Here is a 26,036-nt window from a genome sequence, read left to right as displayed (position 1 = left end):
ATCCTTCCAGTACTTATTAGCTGCTATATGCTCCAGAGAAAGTTCTTTTCTTATTGAATTTCTTTTCTGTCTGACCACAGTGCTCTCTGCTGACACATCTGTCCATGTCAGGAACTGTCCAGAGTAGGAGCAAATCCCCATAGCAAACCTATCCAGCTCTGGACAGTTCCTGACATGGACAGAGGTGTCAGCAGAGAGCACTGTGGTCAAACAGAAAAGAAATTAAAAAAGAAAATAACTTCCTCTGTAGTATACAGCAGCTGATAAGTACTGGAAGGATTACGTTTTTTTTTTTTTTAAATAGAAGTAATTTACAAATCTGTTTCATTTTCTGGCACCAGTTGATTTAAAAAAAAAAAATCCCACTGGAGTACCACTTTAACATATTTGTTGTCTGCTTCATAGCAAAAATAAAAATGTGAAATCTACTGAACTTCACAAGATCCCACTATCTTTTGGGGTCCTATTTAGGTTATATTTATCTGCTTTGTCATATGCTTTTAGCATGCACACTACTCTAGATATTATTTATTTTTAGGGGAGATGCATTATGGTTTTTTTTTACCTTACTCTAGATCAGTGGTCCCCAAACTGTGGCCCTCCAGATGTTGCAAAACTACAACTCCCAGCATGCCTGGACAGCCGTTGGCTGTCCAGGCATGCTGGGAATTGTAGTTTTGCAACATCTGGAGGGCCACAGTTTGGGGACCACTGCTCTAGATAAACCTTTCTTTTTAGGGCAGATGCATTATGGGTTTTTTAATTACAACAGGGGGATACAAAGTTATACAGTTAGCCAGACCCTTCCTTTATCTACATTGTATCCCCAATAGGGTGTCATTTGGTCTCCATATGACCGACATATATCAATATACTGCAAAAAAGAAGAAAAAAAAAGTGTACACTATTTTAATGGCCACAATCGTTTGGTCTGAGTGTTCAGACCTCCACCGTAGGAGAACAAGTCGGGGGAAGTTTGCACTCTGCCCATTCTCTCCTGGCTCCATGTCACGAGATCGAGGCAAACTCACAATGTATGTCTACAGTGACCCCCCTTGACCTACGATGGCCCCGACATCCGATAATTTCAACATGCGATGGCTTCTCAGAGACCATCACATGTTGAAGGCAGCATCAACATACGATGCTTTTTTATGTCGGGGCCATTGCATAAATGGCTATCCGGCAGCGCAGACTGCTTCAGCTGCCACCGGATAGCCATTTACGGTGCCCCGTGTGGTCCGCTGAAGATCACTTACCTGTCCTTGGGGCTTCGGCGCGTCCTCTTCGGGATCCCCTCCATCTTCGGCGCTCTCCATCGTCATCATCACGTCGCTGCGCACGCCGTCCCGTCATCCAATAGGAGCGGCGTGCGTAGCGACGTTATGGCGGCGATGGAGAGCGAGGATGCCGGGGAAGCAGAGGCCTTTCCGGAACGTCGGGGACACCACGGGGACGCGGCGACAGCGATGGACGGTGACATCCCGGGCAGCGGTGACGGTCCGAAGCGGCGGGGACAGGTGAGTACAACTTCCTATACCAGTGGTCTACAACCTGTGGATCTCCAGATGTTGCAAAACTACAACACCCAGAATGCTGGGTGTTGTAGTTTTGCAACATCTGGCGGTCCACAGGTTGTAGACCACTGTCCTATTCTTTACATTGCACGGATCCCTCAACATACGATGGTTTCAACAAACGATGGTTCATTTGGAACGGATTACCATCGTATGTTGAGGGACCACTGTATAAGCGTGTCTCAACTATATGACATAGAGCAGCTCCCGGCTCATTCTCCTGAACACACAGACCCCTCCAAACAAAACTTTTGACATGTCAATACAATAGTATCCAGTTAAAAGAACATATACGTTAAATGTATTGGTTTTCTTAGAATGGTATTCTATGTGTGATAGATCACATAAAGTGCAATACAGTGATCCCTCAACTTACAATGGCCTCAACATACAATAGTTTCAACATACAATGTTTGTTTCTGGACCATTGTAACTTGAAACCAGACTCAACATACAATGCTACAGACAGTCCAGCTCTGTGAAACCTGTCACAACTGGAGGAACTGACCAATCAGAATGGTCATTTTACTGGTAAATCACCTCTATTACTGAAGTGTATGCACTGACTGGCTGTCTGGTAGCGCCCCCTACAGTACAGGGAGGTACTACAAGTTCTGTACTACTACCCACCTGTGCCAGGGTTAGCTTCTCCTTTGGACACCGAGTATGGGCGGCTCCATTTGGGACACTGTGTGTACTGTATAGGACCCTGAAGAAGCTCCTGTCCTCTACATAAACCATTGTTTCCGAACCAGGGTGCCCCCAGCTGTTGCAAAACTACAACTCCCAGCATGTCCGGACAGCCGTTGGCTGTCCGGGCATGCTGGGAGTTGTAGTTTTGCAACAGCTGGAGGCACCCTGGCTGTCCGGGCATGCTGGGAGTTGTAGTTTTGAAACAGCTGGAGTCACCCTGGTTGGGAAACACTGACATAGACAGTGATTTACAGCTCCCAGCAGCTCTTTCTTACTTTCTTACTTTTATATGCTTTATCTCTATCAGTTATCTACTTATTTTTCTTTAATCCTCACTTTTTCCTATTTATGAAATTTTGTGGCTTCAGAACCAATTACCAGGTTTTCCATAGAGTTATGGTCTCAACATACAATGGTTTCAACATACAATGGTCGTCCTGGAACCAGTTAATATTGTAACTTGAGGGACCCCTGTACTGATATACTAGGTTGTGTGCACTACTCTGGTGTTAGGTTGAGCTGTTTGGCCTATAAAAAATGGTGGGGAAAATGTAAGTTGGGGGCCCCTTTTATTTTTGACACAGTGTTGACGTGTTGTCTATACTGGTGACATGTCACATGACCATGGCGGCCAACTGAAGGAGGTGACGTCTTTACGGATGATACAGCAGACATGGTCTTGTGACTTACTATCCTTATAGAACTATCCTTATGAACCATTTGAGCTTGCATGAGGGGCTAGTATAGATTCCCAATGAAACACCGACTCATTGAAGTTTTTTTTTGGGGGGGGGAGGGGGGTTTGACCACTTGATAAAGAACGTATTTGAGAAATAACCAGTGCGATCCGATATACCTCTCGGCCTTGTGAGCAGCACACTCTCTGCAGCAGGGGGATTATCCTCTATACAATGGTCAGAGACTGTAGGTAACAGCTGAAATAACAGTCTCATTATGTCCCAGAAACAAAGAGAAGCGGCCCAGGCCCAGGATCATTTATCTGCATTGTGCTCACTTTGATCTGACATTTTCGGTTCACAATATGTCTGAAATAGTCAATCAATCTCTTGCGAATAACTAACAAACATACCTGTTTTCTAAGTGCATCTCCGAGAATCTGCTCTATGGCTCTGCAAATGCTTTTTATTGTTATTTTTCAATTGCTTTCCATTTCCCAATGCCAATTGACCCTGTGTACAGAGCGGCTACGTATAGACAGGAGGCCATTATTGTCAGCTTTGTATGTGTGATCAATTCACATAAAATTCTATGGAGGTGCAATCTAACGAAATGTGAAGAATCAAGCATGCACTTTTTTGCTCCTATTGTTTCTACATAAAGATTCATCCATACATCATTATAATAGGCAACTGGAAAGCGCACTGTAAATCCCGGCCATAGTCATTCATTCTTAAAGGGAAAATGTCACTACATTAATGCTGTCCTAGCTGAGAGCCACATAAGGCACTGACAGACATGCTGAATTCAGCATTGTATCTGTTATATGTTGTTGTTTTTTTCTTAGAAATGTACATTTTATTAGTTGAAGCTTGAATTGCATTATGAGGAAGACGTTCTCTGTATTCAAGTAGCTGACTCACCCTGCCCTGCCCCACTGATTAGAAGCTTTTCTCCTATTACTGTGCACAGAGTCCGGCGGACATAGATGTAGCACATGGAGATCCTGCAATATATGAAGGGTGCCCTTACCCAGAAGAGTTATCATGATATGTTTGCCATACATATGTTAAGCCATGAATAAGGATGACTGGTGTCTGAAACGCGTTAGTTTGTATACAGACCTTTTATTTTGATCAAATAAGATATTGAGGTTTTAGCTATTGAAGTCGAGCTGGAGGCCTTTATTCAAGTGATGTTCATAAATATAAGACTAATATAGTATATAACTAAGATAGAGGACCAATCCAATAGAATAGGCCATCAGTTTTGTAAGGCTGGATAACTCCTTCAAAGAACAACCACTCACTAGTCAACCAGTAGCTCAGTAGGCTATTTATCGGGTGTAAGTGTGCCCTTGTTACTGGTACATCTGCAATATACACTATTCTAATGGGACTTTTTGACAGGATCTTTAAAATGGCAGTACCTCTATATAAAATATAAATCAGGAGTTCTGTAGTGAAAGATAACATCCCCTATCCAAAGGATATCTCCGCAATCTCCTGAATAGGGCCCCAGCAGTCTGCTGGAAGGGGGTGTGCTGACCCCCGCATGGAGTGGTGGCTGAAACGCCCCCTCCATGTATCCCGTAGAGATACATGGAGGGGGCGTGTCTGCCGCAGCTTCCTGCGGGGGTTGGAACGGCCGCTTCCAGCAGACTGCCGGGACCCCGTTCAGCTGGGACCCCCCTGCGATCCATAACTTATCCCCTATAGTTCTTTTTCACTGCGCTACTCCTTTAATGTGGCCCATTGGTTCTCCACACATATTGCATTTTTCAGCAAGACAATAGGCAGTGAAAAACACTAAAATACTATGCATGAAGAATCAATAACAACCCCACTATTTGGTTTTAATACTCTTGAAAAGGTAGATCAATTCCAGATGCAGTCTAAAAAAGTCAAGTGCTGCTCTCAAAGAAAGAAACAGTGTTGGAAAACTGCTAAGGATAACTAAGATTTTTCATAGCCTTACTAAATCCATCAGGTTTACCTGAAATAAACAAAAAAATAAAAAATAGCACATGGTAAAATACATAACACGGACATCCAAGGAACGTCAAGGTTTGGATCTTCCACCATGCTGTTAGTCTATGGTAGGAAAATCAAAGGTACGGAAAAAATATTCTTTACATTAGGGTCTAGTGAGAAATGGAACTTCAAAGAGGCGTCTAATTAGCCCATAATATGAATTATTTACTGTCTGCGCTGTCTGGAAACTGTAATTTTGAGTCATGACAAAGGTGCGAGATCAGGAGCAGGTATGAGGGGTCGCTCTCCTTTCATCACTTCAATCTGTAAAAAAAATTTTTGGTACTGAAATACATGAGACTTACTTCCTGTGGGGCATTACAAAAATAAAAATAAATAACTTAATAAAAAGGCCCAGAGTAAGAAGAGATACCCAACGCCCATGCCTCCAGTGTAAAACCTCCCTCCGTCACGATGTAAAACTAATGCAGAACATCCGGTTGAGCCTGGCATACACATTACAGACGGTTACATCAACTGAAATACAAAATAGCTTTTTTTACTTTGTTACTTTATCCTTTGTTTCCTTGTGTAGCCTATTTACATTTTGATCATATATTCATTTGATCTCACACCTAATACAATAGTAACATCTGTAGCGGACAACCTCTCATCTATGTTAAAGGACTTTCGTCATGCTAGTATCTATTAACATAAACATATGGTCTCACCAGAGGGAAGCTGCAGTCAGCCATACATTTCAACATAAATACAAATTTGAAATTCATAGAAGATATGGAGAGATTCTTATTCCAGCTCTAGTTAAGTTATAAATAGCTTCCTTGAAGAAGGGTATTGCCAAAGTCAATGAGTGAGGCTAATATAATATTATTGCTAAAACCAGATTTAAAAAAAAGGAGATTGAATCGTATAGACCTATATCACTGTTGAATACAGATATTAAAATTGTAGCAAAAGCTTTGGCCAACACAATTCCGAAAATTATACCAGGATTAATAAATACCAATGTGGGTTATGCCTAGAAGAACCACAAAACATAATATTCATAGAGTACTAACGAATATACAGCTAGGGGAAGGTAGGGGGTCCCACTCTATCCTGTCTTTGGACACGGTTAAAATGTTTGACAGGGTGGAGTGGGACTTCCTTTGGGGGGTGCTGGAAAAGTATGGTATGGGAGGAGATTTGATTAAAATAATTAAGCTGATGTACTGGAAAAATTGTAGGATTTGGAGCAGGGGGAGGAGGGGACAAAATAACATTGTATGCGGATGATGTTTTGTTGTTTCTTGAGGATCCAAAAAAATCATTGTTAAGAGTAATAGAGATAAGTAACTATGGTCATTTTTCAGGATTAGCAATCAATTGATCGAAATCGGTTCTTATGCCAATAGAAGATGGAAATATAGGGCAAATATATGGATTAAAGGTAATAAATAATGGAGAAAAGTTTAAATACCGGTACTTAGGAATTTATATATCTAGAGAGACGAGAAGATATTATCAGTTAAACACTGTAAAAGTAGTAAAGGATATAGAAAAAGAAGGTGAATACATGGAATAACCTAAATTTAACAAAAGGGGAAACAATTATATTATTCAAGTCAGTTTTGTTGCCAAAGATCCTGTATGTATTTGGGTGTGCACCAATTTGATGTGAGATGAAGTTGTTTAAAAAAATTATTTCAATTTTCAACTCACAGATTTGGAGTAGAAAGAGAACAAGAACCAAACTGAATTTTTTTTGGGTCAGACAAAAAAAAAATGGAGGGATAGACTTTCTGGATATACATAAGTATTTTTTGGCTGGACAAATGTATTTTCTGACTAATTGGAAAGAATTTGCCTTTTTCTAATTTTTATTGTCCTGTAGTGGCACATCTATAATGGACATCTTCCAGTTGTTGGAATCGTAGAAGTTAGAAGGGGGTGACTGGAACCTATGGGACCTATAACACTGCAAAAAAAAAGTGAAAAAAAAAAGTGAATAAAGATCATTTAACTCCTCCCCTATTAAAAGTTTGAATCACCCCCCTTTTCCAATAAAAAAAAAACACAGCGTAAATAAAAATAAACATATATGGTATCACCGCGTGTGGAAATGTCCGAATTATAAAAATATATCATTAATTAAACCGCTCGGTCAATGGCGTACGCGCAAAAAAATTCCAAAGTCCAAAATAGTGCATTTTTGGTCACTTTTTATATCATTTTTCATCGCGAGCGGGCGCCTCCCGCGTCGCGAATCGCATCCCGGCTGGGAGTGATATTGCAGCGCACCCGGTCAGCAGGTCTGACCGGGGCGCTGCGAATGAGAGGATGCTGCGAGCGCTCCGGGGAGGAGCGGGGACCCGGAGCGCTCGGCGTAACATATACGTTTAAAATTGTCATCTTCTGACCCCTATAACTTTTTTATATAAGTAGGGTATCATTTTAATCGTATGGACCTACAGAATAAAGATAAGGTGTCATTTTTACCGAAAAATGTACTACGTAGAAACGGAAGCCCCCAAAAGTTACAAAACTGCGTTTTTTTTTTCAATTTTGTCGCACAATGATTTTTTTTTCCGTTTCACCGTAGATTTTTGGGCAAAATGACTGACGTCATTACAAAGTAGAATTGGTGGCGCAAAAAATAAGCAATCATATGGATTTTTAGGTGCAAAATTGAAAGTGATTGAAAACAAAAATGCAAAAACGGAAAAAACCCTGGTCCTTAAGGGGTTAAACAGATATCCTGCCACCAGAGTGTGATCTGTGGTATGCTTTATAGAGTACCTGTCACCAAACTTTTAATATATTGCTCCTTATGTAATTATAAGACACTTTGCTTTTTACTTCCTGTTAAAATTCTCAACATTTATATGTTTTTAATGTGATTGAAAAAATGGGCACTTGGTGGCTCTATTCTGTTCCCTGCTGCACATCAAACAGTTAGTTTGGTCCCCTGCCGGCCTGGCAGGAGACCAAACTCAGGAAGGGCGTGCGGGGCATGGCGAGGCACAGCCCTTGCAGGCTTCAGTGACGTCGCGCCTGCTGGGAAACGGCCACATTCTCCTGCCGGGAGCTCACACTATGTGAGCAAGGGGAAAGGTATGATACACAGATTTTTAAAGCTCAGACATTTTTTTAAGGGCAAGAGGGGTGTTAGGAGTAGTTAGGTAATATAATCTGAGTTAGTTTAGAAAATATAGTTTGATGACAGGTACTCTTTAAAATGAATGGCTGGGTCCTCCAGAGTGGAAATTGTTCTTTGTCAGTTGTTTTCCATACACAGTAGGGTCCTGAATGGTCCATATGCTGTAGCATGACATATGGAAATGTAATGATGAAACTACAGATGACGGAAAATATACTTGGAGATCACCAGTAAACAAGAGAAATTTACCATCAGACAAAATTTTTATGCAAGACTTGGAAAATTTTACTAAAATATGAGATATTTTGTAATGATACTTATTGCTTTTGCAACTTTACACTGCTCCATATGTAAGTGACCAAGTTTCTTCGTTAAGGTGGACTCCTATGAAACAAGTTTTGTAGCAGAAAATGTCCCAATTATCTGAATGGGCCTTGCAGATGTCCATGTCATAGTTGCGGAAAAAACCTGAATAAAAATTTCTGCAATAAATTCTGCCATGTGCGTGAATCCACCCTTAGATCCCCAAAAAAACAACTCTGTCATAGTTTCTGATACAACTTTAAATTGACCCCTTTATTACTGCAAGTTGTCCAGGCCCATGGACAGCAAAGCAGCCCGGAGACATTCTACTTCCATCATGCTTAACAACAGGAAGTGGACAGGGTACAGTGTGTCCCTTTCCAGCCATACTGTCTTCAAAACTAGCTCAACGATGTCTTAGAGCAAAATAAAGCATATGTGGAAGTATAGAATTCTTGTCGACACCCCTTACCTTCATCCACATCTTCTCTCCTACCTTGGTTGAACTTGATGGACATGTGTCTTTTTCCAACCAAAGTAATAGTGCAATAACCTGTCATCACTAAAAAATTATACATTTTTGTCTCATCTGTCCATAGGACTTTGACCAAAGATAATTGTCCCAATAGTTCTGCGGTGACATTTAGTAAAATTTACATTAGTGTAGGCAGTAGTGTCATCCAATGAAGTCCTTTTTTTCCTATGGTTGACACATAGGTTACATGTATGTGAAACTTACCAATTATTCCTCCCTAAAATTGTTTGGCGAGAATTGAAAGTCATGAATCAATTTTATTGCTTTCGGTATGGAATGATGGAGGCCCAAGTCTTAGAAACCCTTTTATAAAGCTCTCAAGTCTTATTAGCATCAAATCTCTTCCTCTGACATCCTGTGGAATCTCTTTTGATCTCACCAAGTCGCAATTGAACAGAATACTTTTGTTTTCAGCAGTCAACCAAATTGCTTTCTGATAAGGCAGAGCAGATCAAACCCACACCTGAACCGAAAGGAGCACGACTCAAATCACTATTCTCACAGATCAATACTTTTCCAGGCTTAATATGATTAGAGGATCACTTACTTTTGCCATCAGTGACCTTGCTTGTTTATAGGATAACAGGTTGGCAGTGTAGATCTGACCATATATATTAGATAGCTGGTTTAGTTTAGATAGCTAGGTTAACAGCTATTACTCCTGATCCCTCATACCCACAAAAACACATAAACTGGGCTTGGGCTACTACTGTGCATATGTTCTTACTGAAAAGAGGGAAATAAGCTTCTGCCAGACACCACTAATCTCCCATGAGAAACAATTGAATTGGACGTGGTGAAATACTGAACATTTCCCTTCCTTTATCCCCCCAATATCAACTCAGGGAAGAGTCGGGACACCCCAGATAGGTTAGATTAAATCAGAGGGTTCACCTTCCGAAGATATAACCCCACCATTATTTTTACTATTAGGGCAAATATTAATTCAAATTTTCATAAATATTTTTTCCACAAAGTTTAACCTGCTGGCACTGTCCGCACGTGTGCACTCACGTCTCCAGCACGGCCAGTCCACATTATCACTGTGCATGCGTGGGATCTCAGCATGTAGAAGTAGAAGATATTTATGAGCGGGCAAGCATCAGGAACTGGCCAGGAAGGAGTACTAGTGCACCAAGGGGCTAGGGAACACATTGGCCCTCATTTACTATTCTAAACCCGACCTCTTTTGTCGGCTTTTTTTGTCGCATCTTTGTCTGCGCCATGTCGCAGACATCATGCGCCAGTCTGCGACACGATGCAACATTTTTTCCCGACAGACCCGATGTGGATTCTCCCAAACCCGAAAAAGGGGCGTAGCCCGACATTTCTGAGCTTTCCCACGTATTTATAAAGGTTTCCAACCCGAATTTGTTGAATTGCTGTGGATTTTTTCCCGACAGCTCAGAGGAGTTGGAAACCAAAACCAACAAAACCCACATGTGACAAACAGGATGCGACATAATAATAAATATCAGGGGAAAAAAGCAATCGGGTAAGAAAGCAACATAGACTTACAACCCGATTTTCTTAGTAAATGAGGGCCATTGAGTGCTATAAAGCATCTAATTTACAAATCTGGATTTTTACTAAAAAGATAAAGATCATTGTGATCGGCATTATCAGGCAGTACCAGCAGGTCAGTGCAGGTGACGTTGCTATAAGTTTCCCTTTCAACATTAATGCTTTTAGTAATAACCCAACAAATTACATGATATATAAAGTGTTGTGAACAAATCCAAAGTTTGGAAAAATATTAGGAATACTTCCATGGTTTATAATGAGGTAGAAGAAATGTCATGATGAATCAGTATAAACCAGGTTGGAAAAGGTGGGAACAATAACCCCTTAAGGACACAGCCAATGATGACCTTAATGACCAGAGCATTTTTTGCACATCTGACCACTGTCACTTCAAGCATTAATAACTCTGGGATGCTTTTCCTAATCATTCTGATTCCCAGAATGTTTTTCATGACATATACTACTTTATGTTTGTGGTAAATTTTCGTCAATACTTGCATTCATCTTGGTGAAAAAATCAAAAATTTCATGAAAAATTAGAAAATGTAGCATTTTTCTAACTTTAAAGCTCTCTGCTTGCAATATAAAATATGTCTACTTAAAGGAGTAGTCCAGCACGCACTTTTCTCATTTTATCCCGTCCAGGCTGCAAAATAAAAGAAAACACACTTTATCTTACCTGCCAACGAGCCCCCGGAGCTCTGGTACACTCCGGTACAGGTGTTCGGTCCCCGGGCTGTTTGCTTCTTACTTCCTGTTAGCCCGGCACATCATAAGGAGCTTCAGCCTATCACCGGCCACAGCGATGTCCCGCCTTGGCTGGTGATAGGCTGAAGCTCTGTGTGACGTGCCGGGCTAACAGGAAGTAAGAAGAATACAGCCCGGGGACCGAACACCTGTACCGGAGTGTACCGGAGCTCCCGGGGCTCGTTCGCAGGTAAGAGAAAGTGTGTTTTCTTTTATTTTGCAGCCCGGATAAAATGAGAAAAATACACGCTGGAGTACTCCTTTAATGTTGGCATCATAAAGTTGACATGTTTTTACTTTTGGAAAACATCAGAGGGCTTCAAAGTTCAGCAGCAATTTTCTAATTTTTCACAACATTTTCAAAATCGGAATATTTCAGGGACCAGTGGATTTGAAGGATTTGAAGGGCCTTCATATTAGAAATACCCCATAAATGACCCCATTATAGAAACTGCACCCCTCAAAGTATTTAAAATGACATTCAGAAAGACTGTTAACCCTTTAGGTGTTTCACAGGAATAGCAGTGAAGGAGAAAATTCAAAATCTTTATTTTTTACACTCGTATGTTCTTGTAGACCCAGTTTTTGAATTTTTACAACGGCTAATAGGAGAAAAAGCCCCCCAAAATTTGTAACCCAATTTCTCTCGAGTAAGGAAATACCTCATATGTGGATGTAAAGTGCTCTGTGGGTGCACTAGAGGGCTCAGAAGGGAAGGAGAGACAATGGGATTTTCGAGAGTGAATTTTTCTGAAATGGTTTTTGGGGCACATGTTGCATTTAGGAAGCCCCTATGGTGCCAGAACAGCAAAAAAACAAACAAACACATGGCATACTATTTTGGTAACTACACAACTACACCCCTCTAGGCACGTAACAAGGGGTCCAGTGAGCCTTAACACCCCACAAGTGTTTGATGACTTATTGTTAAAGTCTGATGAGTAAATGACAATTTTTTTTCACTAAAGTAGTTTTTTCCCCAAATTTACAATTTTTACAAAGGGTAATGGGAGAAAATGCCCCCCAAAATTTGTAACCCCATCTCTTTTGAGTATGGAAATACACCATGTGTGGACGTCAAGTGCACTGCGGGGGCACTACAATGCTCTGAAGAGAAGGAGTCAAATTTGGCTTTTGGAAAGCACCGGAATTCCCACAAGCGTTCAGGTACGCCCTGGGTCCTTAAGTCCCAGGGAGTACATTGTCTATCAGAGGTCTCAGATAATTCTATTGGAACATTTTCTATTTTAATATTTTTCTATTCTATTAACTACTGGTGCCCTCGACAGTTGGCATTGGCTCCTCTTCATTGTTTGCCAGGCACAGCTCTTTTAGTAGGACATATGCCTGGCACTGCAGTTAGTATAACAGATAACCTTCACATGTGTCAGAGGGCTCAATTTGTTGTTGGTACTGCAGTTAGTCCTATACCTCTTAATGCAATAAAGCTGTACTGAACTGAATTTCCAAGCACAACCCCTGTTAAAAATTTGGAGCTGTGCCTGGTTCACAATGAATGAGTGGCACAGTTCATTCTTACAGCTGATCGGTGGTGTTCTCAAAGGTAGACCCCCACCAAACTAATGACTAAAGATAGCCCATCAATGCCTGGACAACCCCATTGAGTTAGGCATTCATCATGGCATCCATCAACTTTAATCCAACCATGGTTGATAGGCTCTCTACGAAGCTGGAATACCCACTGTGGTCCTGGCCTGTATAAGCTTAAGAAAAGGGCACTAGTGCTGTCTGTATAATAAATCTGCATCTGTTGCAATGTGGCATCTGTGAAATTACTTTAAAAACTTCATACATGGGGCTCAAATTTGCATTATAACGTAACATAATGAAGAGCTATAAAATACTGAATGGCTTATGCAATATCTCTGTAGGGGGATATGACGAAGCACATTGATGAGATTACTACCCCAGTATGTTTTAGGACACAAGGAACATTCTATGGAATATGACAAACAATGTTACTATTAAAGGGACTTTTACTTTTAAAGACTTACGTTACTGCCCAGTATAAACCTCCAACAACACTAAGCGTAACACAACTATCACAAATGTGTTCTCCATAGAAATATCACTGAGGCGTAACAAAACACAAGTACAGATAACAAAGATATTATTACATCGCAATACACAGTGTAAGAACTATCAATATTGCTATGATCATAATAAACCTATAACAAATCTGTAATAATACAAAAATCCCCAGGGATGAGCTGTTAAGATTTCCCTAGTACAATCATGACAATTCAGAAAGAACCTTCACAGTCATAAAGCAATAGGCCCAATACACTGGGGGTCTCAAGAGATAAGGTACGAATCAGGATTTCTTTTTGTTTCAATGTATGCACACCAAATACACTTCTTGGATATCGCAAAGCTTTACTTGTTGGGGTTTCTCAAGCAGTCAGACAAGGGTTAATGGATGAATAACAATACTCCGCATTGATACAGAGGAGTCTCCTTCACAACATGCAAAACAGCAGACATTGCAGACGCTCACTGCTGCTAAACTGCCCTGCTAAATCATTGTGTCTCCTGCGGCACAGTGTCCTGCACTGCATCAGTCACCTACCTCTCACTCCATCCTTGCAAAGACAGGCGACAAAGAGAGAGGATCTGCCGTCCAGGTGGAGCGTCGCCTGTGTCACTTTGCAGTGGATACTCCGTAATGACACAGGGAAAAAAACAAAGCTTTGTGCTTGTAGAGGAGGATGCAGCTAGGTCAGTCCCTCATTGTCGAGCAACATGCAAGATATACCGTACAGTACGGCTCAGCACATTGTGGAGATGGGCTGAACCGTATAGCTTTCTTCCTGCTCGACCGCCCGTCCACTACGAGCAGGGTAATTCCCCATCTCTATGGTGATTGCGGACATTAGGCAACCTTATTGCAAGGTCAAAGGCCTTCTCATCCTTGCAAGACATAGTCTGAGGCTTAAGAGATTGCAGCTGAACTGTACATAACAGATGATGTGACACGTGACTTAATGGAATTAAATGAGTCTTTCCTTCACGAGGATGGTTACTTAATGGAATTAAACTGTGCTTTGTGTCTCAAGCGTCTACAAAACCTAATATATCGACACCAAATGATTTAATTCCAGAAATAGATAATACGCAACAATCTGCGGTGGAGGAATCCCTGGGTTTTCGCATATAGGACTCAACAAAATTTGTCTAAAAACTTCCATCGCAGGACTCGGATTAGAAGTGCCACCTACAGAACACCTCCGCAGATCCACTTCCCCATGTACCATAGTAGCCAATTGTGCTTAGTAAATTAGAGAAATCTCATTACCTATGCAGGAAGAGGACACCGCCACGCTGAATTCCCAGGACTACGAGCAATGTAGCATTATGGAGATGTGAGAAGTTCAGGGATTTCTATATGTCTAGCTGACTCTAGGCTGTGTACTTCCTCAAAACTGGTTAAGCTACACAGCGTGTTAACCCCTTTCTCGCCCAGACAGTCACGTTCCCTCATACAATCATTGGCACAAATGCCATTTAACCTGTTAACAACCATCAGCAGTCTTGTTACATCACATGCCTTGTACTTATGCATTACATTGGAATCTTGGTTACGCGTGCAAATATCTGTAATCCTGGAAGGTTATCATTAACATAGAACATTGGTGAACACATGTTATGACTGTTTTGTAAGGAGGTGCTGAAGGATGACCTCACCAGTGTGATATCAGATGCAGACAATCAAATTGTGTGTCACAACCTGTGCACATTTTGTGACTGCACTTTGTTAACAGTGGATGCCAAAAAGTGGGGCGAAAGCCTCTCTAACCTTTAGTATAGTTGAAGTGGCAGAATATTACACAGTTTGCATAATTTATAAGGTTGAAAAAAAGACAGGTCTATAAAGTCCAACCTATAACCCTACGGTGTTGATCCAGAAGAAGGCAAAAGCTCCCTACAAGACAGATACCGACGGCACAATATAAAGGGAAAAATGTCTTCTGTCTGTAAATATGGCAGAAAGAATAAATCCCTGGATTGTTGCAACAAGCTGCGAGTGTCATGGCCGCACTCATCTGAAGTTAACAAGACTGGGCCTAGTGATTATAAATGACATATATACCAAGGTGGTCCTACATTTTCTTTACTATAAGATCTCCTTCACATTTTTTTTAAAAGAAGTGTGTTTTAGCACCTATGTTTTTTGTTGTTTTTTTCTGTGGTGTTTTCCTCATTACAAGTCATGTGATACTTTGATTATGCGATTCAAGGATTCATTTTATAGAATATGAAAAAAAAAAAAATACTGGCCATCTACCCAGGAAAATGTGTAGTTCCTATCAGGCAAAGATCAATGGGATCTTAAATTAATGGGACCCTCAAAAAAGATAAAGCATAGCTGTTGTGGCTGTTGCTTTCTAGGGAGATTGGACCCTCATCAATAAATAAAGTTATGGATTATTCTAGCAATATACTATAACTAAGTGTAGTAGGAAATTAAGGGATAATATGTCTGATCTCCCTGCTGCGCCCGCCGTTCGTTTAGAGTGTTAGGTGCAGCCCGGCCACACCCCCTCATGATGTCATGGTCACGCCCCTGAATGCAGGTCTAGAGGAGGGGGCGTGACGGTTGAGGGGACGTGGTCGTGACGTCACGAGCCTCCGGCCCCGCATCGCCAGTCATCCGGCTCGGAGAGAAGTTCGCTTCGTGCACCAGATGACTGGGGGTGCTGCAGCCAAGATCGCAGGGGTCCCCAGCGGCGGGACCCTCGCAATCAGACATCTTTGGATAGGGGATAAGATGTCTAGGGGCAGAGTACCCCTTTAAACTAGCCCCAGCCATCAAGTGACTCATCAAGACCCTCAACTTTGCTATTCCTAACCATGTAATGACAAATGCCTCGACCTTCATCTACTGTATAAGTATCAGAAAACATAGAGAAGCAGTCAAAAGATTGAGGAAGGGTAAATATAGCAAGATGGAAGCCACAGAAATGAATGGCAATACATTACAGCAGACCTAGTTGCTGCTACAACGTAATGGATAAAGTAACATTTTCAAAAGGTATGTAGGTTAAGTAGGTAGGACAGAGCATTACATGAAAAAAAATCTCCATCTCCGTCACAAACAGCACCAGAATGTGCCAAAGGCAACAAAATGTTCACCTTCATAAGTGTAAACATCTCAGTCCAAGTAATAGCTCAGAATATTAAAGTTTGTGATCCACAGAACGCAGGTGACTATAGTGAGTCACGGTATTAGGCTGCAGGCTATGCTATACATATATATACAGTGTCTGTATTTCTATAGCTGTTAGTACACGTACAGGATGTATACTTACGGAGATTTACTAGTCACGTGTGAACTCTATTATATAAGCAACAATATGGCGTATCCTGTTGATGAGATGAACATGCTATTGAGTTATTTAGTGGGTCAATACACATGTCCTTATTTTTGCTGCAGCAGATTTTGCTGCCCATTGACAGTCAATGGGTCAATGGGCAGCAAAATCTGCAGCAGAAAATATTCACATGTGAGCTAAAGAGTGTGTTCACATGGGCGGATTTTGCTGCACATTTTCTGCAGCTGATATGCTGCTTTTTATGTACTGATGTTTATTCTCAGCTGCTTATTTTCTGCTGACTATTTTATCATTGACTTACCAGAAAAAAATTAGCAGCAGAAAATAAAATCTCTAGAAAATAAGCGGCTGAAAATCTGCAACAAAATCTGCACAAAAATATGCAGCAAAACACACCCGTGTGAACATACCCTAAGGGTACGTTCACACATACAGGATCCAGCGCAGATTTGATGCGCAGGATTTGTAACTGCAGATTAGAAGCTGTGCTCAGTCATTTAGTTTAGATTGAAATCTGCAGCAGAAAATCCTGCGCAACAAATCTGCGCAGAATATAAATCTATGCAGGTATACACATACACCGCATCCTGGGCATATTTGTTGCACAGGATTTTGAAGCTGCAGATTTCATGCTGCAGACTTCAATGTAGCTTCAAATCCTGCACATCAAATATGTGCAGGATATTATACGCGTGAATAGACCCTAAGGGTGCGTTCACACTCTATTTGTTTTTGCTGGTTTTCCGCTGCGTATTTGAAAGGGGCGGGCTCTTCTTGGCTGTCTGCAGCAGATTTTCCGCTGCAAAATTTACGCTGCGGAAAATCTGCCGCAGTCCCTACTGACTTCATTGGGGCTTGCGGCGGATTTTCCGCAGCATAAATTCCTCCGTGGAAAATCTGCTGTGGACAGCCGAGAAGAGCCCGCCCCTTTTCAAATACGCAGCGGAAAACCCGCAAAAACAAATAGCGTGTGAACGCACCCTAAAGAGGAAAATCTGCAACAAATCTGCAATGTCTTGGCAACATAAAGCTGTAGTGCAGGTCGGTTTCCACGTGGATTTTTTTCTGCAGCGTGTGGATTAGATTTGTTGAAAGTCTCATCTACTTCACTTTACTTCTTCCCCCGCAAAATCCAAATAGACAAGCAGATGGATACCTACCCCGTGTGAAAATACCCTTACAGCAGTGTTTCCCAACCAGGGTGCCTCCAGATGTTGCAGAACTACAACTCCCAGCATGCCTGGACAGCCTCTGGCTGTCCAGGCATGCTGGGTGTTGTAGTTTTGCAACACCTGGAGACACCCTGGTTGGGAAACACTGCCTTACATTGATGCTGTAGAGTTACACGGATGCTTGCAGATTTCCAGTAAAACAAGAAGATTCCAAGAAAGACCAAGCAGAATTGAATTTCTGCTTTTACTTTGGGCGTGAATAACAAAGAGCATAACATATAGCTGAAAACTACTTCAAAATAAGTATAATAAATAATTTACAAAGTTCCCCAACTATCTTTATGAATACTGTGAAATGTTGCTCACTAGGGTGGAGGTCATTTCATAGTTCCTCTTTAAAGAAAATAAGTCATCAGAAAATAACCTATTGTTTAAATTAGATTTTTATGTTACCCATATACTGTAAGAATTTTTTTTTTAATTTTTTTTTATTTTTTTTATAATTTACTATTTTTCTATCTATATTTAATAATAGTCCTGAAATCTTGCAGTTTCCACTCTGCACACTAGGCCTAAAACAAAACTGAGACTTCCTGTTCTGTACAGATTATTTCCCGGTAATGCCTTTCTTGTCAAGAGCACAGTAGATAACACTGGATCCACCACCATTCACAGTAGAGATCAGCCTCCCCCTTCCAGTCGAATGACTTCTGAAAAGGTCTCTAATTTACCTGAATGGTACAGATCCTGTCTATTGCTGTTTATGGTTCAGGGGTCCTGCACTAAGCTAGATTCAGACTACGGAACCTCCGGGCAGAAAATGTCCGCCCGGAGATTCCGAGTGCGGCTAGGACCGCGCGGACACTGCAGTCTCCAATATACTGCAATGTGTTCCACGCGGATTTCTGCTTGAAGAAAGAGCAACGCCATTCTTCAGGCGGAAATTTCCAAGCGGATTTTCTGTTCACAAATTCCCATTCACTACACTATACATTTTAGCAAGCGGAATTTCCGCCTGCAATTTCAAGCGGAATTGCAGGCAGAAATTCCGTAGTCTGAACCTAGCCTAAATGCTGCTAAAACAGATCAGGCAAGATGGCAGCTCCCATAATAATGTACAAAAATAGACACAGATGAGAAAAAAAGGTTTCAGTATTTGGGTCTAATAAAGAAAAAAAATCTAGGTGACACATTATCAGTAACATATGAGACGTTCTGAAGAATACATTGATGGGGGGGAATATTGTGCAGGAAAAAAAGGTCACTGCCCTGTTCTGGTGGGGCCCAGTGGCAGCTGTGACCCGTTCCTCCACAGCAGGCATGGTAGGCGGTATTATACATGACATCAAAGGCAACAAACACGCAAGTGGAACTATTCTTTATTACTTACTGTTTTCGGCATTTCCTCACTAAGTGTAGCTAAAAAGTTTGGTATTTCATGACACAGCAAAGATACATAAAAAAAAAGACTTAGTAGAAAACAGAAGCAGATTTTAATTCACCAGGGAGCAAAATCAGCATTTCAATATTATCTATATAAACAGAAAATAAAAAGACATATTGGGGAAGTCAGTGATCTTAGACCGTGACCGATTTCCAGAGCAAAGAGCCTTTATGGAGCAACTAAACTGGGCTATCCAGAATTAGAAAAAACAAGATAATTTCTTCCAAAAACAGCACCACCCTTGTCCCCGATGTGTTGCAGCTTTGACTAGCTCAGTGTTTTCCAATAAGGATGCCTCCAACTGTATCAAAACTACAACTCCCAGCATGCCTGGACTGGGGGTTGCTTTGACTAGTTAAGTCTTATTCAACTAGGGTGCCTCCAGCTGTTGCAAAACTACAAATCCCGGCATGCTTGGGCTGGGGTTAATTTGACTAGCTCAGTGTTTCCCAGCTAAGGTGCCTCAAGCTGTTGCAAAACTACAACTATTAGCATGCCAGGACTGGGGTGGCTTTGACTAGCTCAGTGTTTTTCAATCAGGGTGCCTCCAGCCAGTGGCGTTGCTAAGGTTGGTGTCACCCGGTGCGATATAAAATGGTGTCACCCCATACCTACCCCCCCCCCCAGTAAGTTTTTAGCCTGTTGTGACAGGCGCCACTGATGTAGAGCAGTGTGAAAAATTCCAGTATAATAATCAAATATACCAACTGCCAAAGAATGGGAAAGCGCTAAAAAAGGTTTCACCAATTAAAACTACAGCTCCCAGTATGACCTAAGCAGTGGTGAGGTTATGCTGGGAGCAGGCCCGGTGCTGTCATAAGGCAAACCATGCGTCCGCTTGAGGGCGCATGGACTCGCAGCTGATGGGGGCGGAAAAATGAAGACTTTTTTTTTATACTAAGACCCCCACCTGTGCGCTCCGCCGCCGCACAGCAGAGGTCACTGCCACCACTCCACCCTCTTGGTTTTATTGCTGCGGCCCACCGAGATTCCCGAAATGGAGCTTCGCTTGTGTAGGCAGAAATCCTTGCACCGGCCCTGGCTGGGAGTTGTAGTTTTACTCATCACAACTGCAGAACTTACAAGTGACTAAGTGACTACAGCTCTGATGGGACATAATGAGGAAAATCCACAATAATATCAGTGACTACAGGTGACTTCTCTATAGTCTTTCCTTATGCACCCTCATCATACATAAGGAGGATCATCCTCCTGCCAGTGGCACCCCCATCATCCAGGATGGTGGGGGTGCTACTGGCAGAAGGATGATCCTCCCAATGGATTATGAGGGTGCTCCGGCCAGGATGATGGGGGTGCTACATCTGCAGGAGCATCCTCCTGCCAGTAGCACCCCCATCATCCCGGAGGATGATCTGCTGATGGATGATGGGGGTGCAGCACCCCCATAATTCATCAGTAGCACCCTCATCATACATAAGGAGGATCATCCTCCTGCCAGAGGCACCCCCCATCATCCAGGAGGATGATCCTGCTGATGGATGATGGGGGTGCTACTCACAGGAGGATGATCCTGCTGATGGATGAAGGGGGTGCATAAGGAAAGACTATAGAGAAGTCACCTGTAGTCACTGATATTATTGTGTATCACCACTGCCGGCCGTGGTGTCACCCCTCCAGGCTGGTGTCACCCGGTGCGCTCCGCACCCCCCGCACCCGGGTCGCAACGCCACTGCCTCCAGCTGTATCAAAACTACAACTCCCAGCATGCCTGGACTGGGGTTGCCTTGACTAGCTCAGTGTTTCCTAACCAGGATGCTCCAGCTGTTGCAAAACTAGAAATTCCAGAATGCCTTGACTGGGGATTGCTTTTACTAGCTTAGTCTTTTTCAACTAGGGTGCCTCCAGCTGTTGCAAAGTAGTTTTGCAACAGCTGGAAGGACTTTAGTTGGGAAACACTGGCCTATTCTGATTAGAGGTCATAATTTTATATGGCAGGATAATGCCTGGACTGGGGTTGCTTTGCTAGCTCAGTGTTTCCCAACCAGGATGCCTCCAGCTGTATCAAAACTACAACTCCCAGCATGCCTGGACTGGGGTGTCCTTGACTAGCTCAGTGTTTCCCAACCAGGATGCCTCCAGCTGTTGCAAAACTACAATTCCCAGCATGCCCAGCATTGCAACAGCTGGAGGTACCCTAGTTAGGAAACACTGAGCGAGTCAAAGCAACCCCAGTCCAAGCATGCTGGGAGTTGTAGTTTTGCAACAGCTGGAGGCGCCTGTGTTAGGAAATACGGGTCTAGATTATTCATAAGTTGGTATAAGGAAAGCCGGCCTTACAATATTACATAATGTCTACTGCATGTGACCCATGAATGCCACTTTTTACTATGTGGGTTCTGCTGCATTTCGGATGATTCTTAAACCAATTTAATTGAACCATTTTCAGCTATTTCCAGATCTCAAGGTGTGCACTGAAATGACAGAGAAATGTTTCTGCAGGATCCCGAAATATCCATCAGTACACAAGTGCCTCGGGCGCTGCTTGTTTTTATACGCATCGCATTAAGCGCGGCTTTGAGTAATTACTGCACATCAACTTACACGTCAAAGAAAGTCTATGCCGGATCACAGGTTAGTAATAACTAGCAATCTCTTAATGAGAGGAGAAGGCGCGATGAAAGCCATCATAGAATATCATCATAAATTGAAAGGATAGCAGTTTTATGACACATCCACCATATATCACAGCATTTTATTGCTCTATGTGACATCTGTTTCTCGCAAGTACATTTTAACCTGAAGTCACAAAAAAAATTTAAAAAAAGGAAATGTAAAGAAGAAAATGCTAAACAGTATAAATGCTATACCGTGCACTGCCTCAATATAGCTACAGGCAAAATCATATGCAGATTTTATCCTTAAAGGGGTATTCCAGGCAAAACCTTTTTTTATATATTTCAACTGGCTCCGGAAAGTTAAACAGATTTGTAAATTACTTCTATTAAAAAACCTTAATCCTTCCAATAGTTATTAGCTTCTGAAGTTTTCTGTCTAACTGCTCAATGATGATGTCATGTCCCGGGAGCTGAGCATGATGGGAGAATATCCCCATAGGAACTGCACAGCTCCCGGGACGTGAGTCATCAGAGAGCAGTTAGACAGAAAACAACAACTCAACTTCAGAAGCTAATAACTATTGGGAGGATTAAGATTTTTTAATAGAAGTAATTTACAAATCTCTTTAACTTTCCGGAGCCAGTTGATATATAAAAAAAAGTTTTGGCCTGGAATACCCCTTTAAACTTTATAAGGTGAGTAATGGCATTCTTTAGCCTGGTTCTTCATCAGGACAACCCCTTTTGAACTGAATCTGGCTTGGTGACCACCAAAACTGTGGCTAGAATGCTGGACATTGGCAGCCTTTCATGTGATACCACGGATAAGCTAGGTCCACCAAAGTGAGCAATGCTCTTTGCTGAAGCCAAGCCTAATGGTCATTGGGGGTATTTATCAAAGGATTTATGTGGTTTTTTTTTAGGTTACTTTAGCGCAATGCTTTGGCGCAGTGTCTTTTTGCGCCAAAGTTTGGTGCATTTTCTCCACTGTCATTTTTACAACTTTCTCAAAATCACACGGTCCTGTGTGTGATTTTAACTTTAGCCAGTTATTCATCATTTGCGCCAATCGATCATTGGCGCAATTTTTTTTTTTTTTTTGCGCAATTCCCCACCAAGAAATTTTGCACATGGAAAACACACTTAGCAATGTCAGATAATGTAAAGGGGTCAAAATACATTAAACATTTTTTTTGTGAAGGTAGCGACGCCTCCGGGGCTGCTCAATACTATCCCGCGACATAGTTGTCTCTGAGGAACCTTCACCCTCCGTTGAGCCAACATTGGACATGGCCGCACAGGTTCAGGAAAGGTAAGCACTAAAGCAGTGGTCTCCAACCTGCGGACCTCCAGATGTTGCAAAACTACAACTCCCAGCATGCCCGGACAGCCAACGGCTGTCCGGGCATGCTGGGAATTGTAGTTTTGCAACATCTGGAGGTCCGCAGGTTGAAGACCACTGCACTAAAGTAACCAAAAAAAAAAAAAAACTACTCAAGTTGAAAATAAAATCCATTTCACATGGTGACTATAAACCCCACAAAAGAAAATAACTCATGTCGCTTACTGATATACTGCAGGAGGGACTCCGAAATGGCTGCTCTACAGGGTAAAATACGCGTCCTCTGTGGTGGTAAGTTCTGTGTAAAAGGCGCTGGGAACAGCTGATTTCAACATTTGAGCCAAAATTACTAACAACTTGCACCAAATGATACATTTGGTGCACGTCCACGAAAAAAACTAAGTGAAAAAAAAAGGGTAAAAAGAAACTTTCAACAGGCAAAATTGATAAATACCCCCCATAATGTCTTAAAGAGACAACTCAGTTTCATGGACATTAAAGTGGTATTACGGGACTTTTGGTTCTTTGAATGTAGGACAGGGGCAGCAAAGTTAGTCTAGTTACTAATATCCTTCACTTACCTGTGTTTGGTGTCTGGTATCAAATTTCTTTGTCTTTCTTTTGGCCAGAAGTTTATTTTCTGCAGCCTACAAAATGAGTGTTGTCTTGGACCTTTCCCAGCTTGCTGTACGACTGCTTTGTCTGTTGCGTGAAGCCAGCCCCCTCATGACGTTACCGCCATACAAGTGCGTGCATTTATCATCACACGGATCCACAGCTTGTGTTTCAGGTTGTGCTGTAATGGGTGGGGTGAAGAATGTCACCACCTGCCCTTTAAATAAAGGATTGTAGCCTGTGGGAGGTCACAGAAACAGAAAGCAGCCAGTTCCCAAAAACAAGCCAGCAGCAGGATGGGGGACACAGGACGTGGCCATTTACCACCAACACAAGCACAGATCCTTGGTAAGCATGTCCATTACTGTATGACACTTACTTACTAAAGTAACCTAAGTGTTAACCCCCATTAACACTATGAACGGATGAGCTGTATCAGCCAATCCATGTATACCTCTATATATATATGATATGGTCAAACTTTGCAATAGACTTTTTTTCTGCTGCAGAGGAAACTTTGGGCTCTCTTGGGGACCAGGCCTCGGTTGTGACTGCCACCTTTGCACTCCCCTGGGTACAGTTCAGTAGTCAGAGAACGTTATGATCTAGGCCAAGCTATTAAATGCACATGACATAAGTGTACATGACCAGCTCATTGCACCTAGATCAGTGATAACTTACCTTTTAATCAAGAGGGGGTCTCATATGGTAAATCATACTTCTGTTCACTATGATGGGGAGGGACTGCACAAGTGTATCTAACTCTGCTAAAAGCAGGAGACACATGACTCCTGTTCCTGAACCTCCACAATCAAACATTTTGTGGGTCCAATACATTTGTTACATATATAGGTAAGAAAAGAAAACAGGAAAAACAGTCAGAGCTTAAAGGGGTTATCCAGGAAAAAACTTTTTTTTTTAAATATCAACTGGCTCCAGAAAGTTAAACAGATTTTTAAATGACTTCTATTAAACAATCTTAATCCTTTCAGTACGTATGAGCTGCTGAAGTTGAGTTGTTCTTTTCTGTCTAAGTGCTCTCTGATGACACCTGTCTCGGGAACTGTCCAGAGTAGAAGCAAATCCCCATAGCAAAACTCTTCTACTCTGTGCAGTTCCCGAGACAAGCTGAGATGTCAGCAGAGAGCACTGTTGCCAGACAGAAATAACAACTCAACTTCAGCAGCTGATAATTATTGGAAGGATTAAGATTTATTTAATAGAAGTAATTTACGAATCTGTAAAAAAAAATATAGATATAGATAAAATAAAGAAATATATAAAAAAAAAAAACTTTTTTCCTGGAATACCCCTTTAATCATTATAAATGTTGGCTTCTAGATATTACTGTACAGGCAGTACATGACTATGTGTATGCACTGCTGACCACAGGCATGTAGAATACATTTGTGGAGTCGGGGTGTTGCAATGATGCTACAGGGTCTGATGGTATTAACCCTTGGTTTGTCGTGACGCCAGGATGTAGTTGTTCTGTATAGAAGGCCCTGTCGACAACCGGCCCAAAAATGGCAGGATAATAAACGGAATGTTCACAGCCGGATTTATGAGATAACTGGAACTTTTACTTAACTTCTTGTGCAAACAGTCTTTACAATTAAACTGTTTCTCTTGAGGTAAACGGGATGCAGGTTCCTCACAGGCTTGGCTTGGACTAATAGTCTTGAGCTTTAAAGGGGTTCTCCGGTGCTTACACATCTTATCCTTTGCTTACACATCTTATCCTTAAGATGCCTGATCGCGGGTGTCCCGCCGCTGGGGACGCCCACGATCATGCATGCGGTACCCCGTTTGTAATCAGTCCCCGGAGCGTGTTCACTCCGGGTCTGATCACGGGCAACTACAGGGCCGTCGGCATGTGACTTCACGCCTCCGCCCCCGTGTGACATCACGCTCCGCCCCTCAATGCAAGCCTACGGGAGGGGGCGTGATAGCTATCACGCCCCCTCTCGTCAGCTTGCATTGAGGGGCAGAGCATGGCGTCACACGGGGGCGGAGGCATCACGTCACACGCCGCCGGCCCTGTAGTAGCCCGTAATCAGACCCTGAGCGAACACGCTCCGGGGACTGATTACAAATGGGGTGCCGCGTGCATGATCACGGGGGTCCACAGCTGCGGGACTCCCGTGATCAGGCATCTTATAAGCATATATATATATAAGATGTGTAAGCACCGGAGTACCCCTTTAAGCAGGCCACTGTGCTACTAATTATAGGATTTGAGTTGAATAGTAGTCACAAAGAATTTGTAGATAGAGCTTTATAACTCACGGTTTTGGTTGCTGCTGTTTTTTAGGCTTTGGCCTAGGTAAGAAGAATTGAGAT

The 26,036-nt window shown here is 42.2% G+C and overlaps 1 protein-coding gene and 1 long non-coding RNA gene across 11 annotated transcripts in view; one reads left to right on the top strand and one right to left on the bottom strand.

Moving 5' to 3' along the window:
- Positions 1-26,036, bottom strand: part of IQSEC1 (IQ motif and Sec7 domain ArfGEF 1) — an 830,222-nt gene that overhangs the window by 148,918 nt on the left and 655,268 nt on the right. The gene's annotated exons all lie outside the window — the stretch shown is intronic.
- LOC130275789 (uncharacterized) overlaps positions 1-26,036 on the top strand; it is a 75,292-nt gene that overhangs the window by 33,590 nt on the left and 15,666 nt on the right. For both annotated transcript variants that reach the window (XR_008844901.1, XR_008844900.1), the window contains exon 2: positions 21,568-21,752. This is a non-coding gene — a long non-coding RNA (uncharacterized LOC130275789). The remainder of the gene's footprint in view (positions 1-21,567; positions 21,753-26,036) is intronic.

The sequence above is a fragment of the Hyla sarda genome, chromosome 6 (genome assembly GCF_029499605.1).
Source record: "Hyla sarda isolate aHylSar1 chromosome 6, aHylSar1.hap1, whole genome shotgun sequence".
In the NCBI taxonomy this organism is placed as follows: domain Eukaryota; kingdom Metazoa; phylum Chordata; class Amphibia; order Anura; family Hylidae; genus Hyla; species Hyla sarda.
Note: the sequence above shows the minus strand (reverse complement) of the source record. Positions and strands in the feature narration are given on the sequence as shown.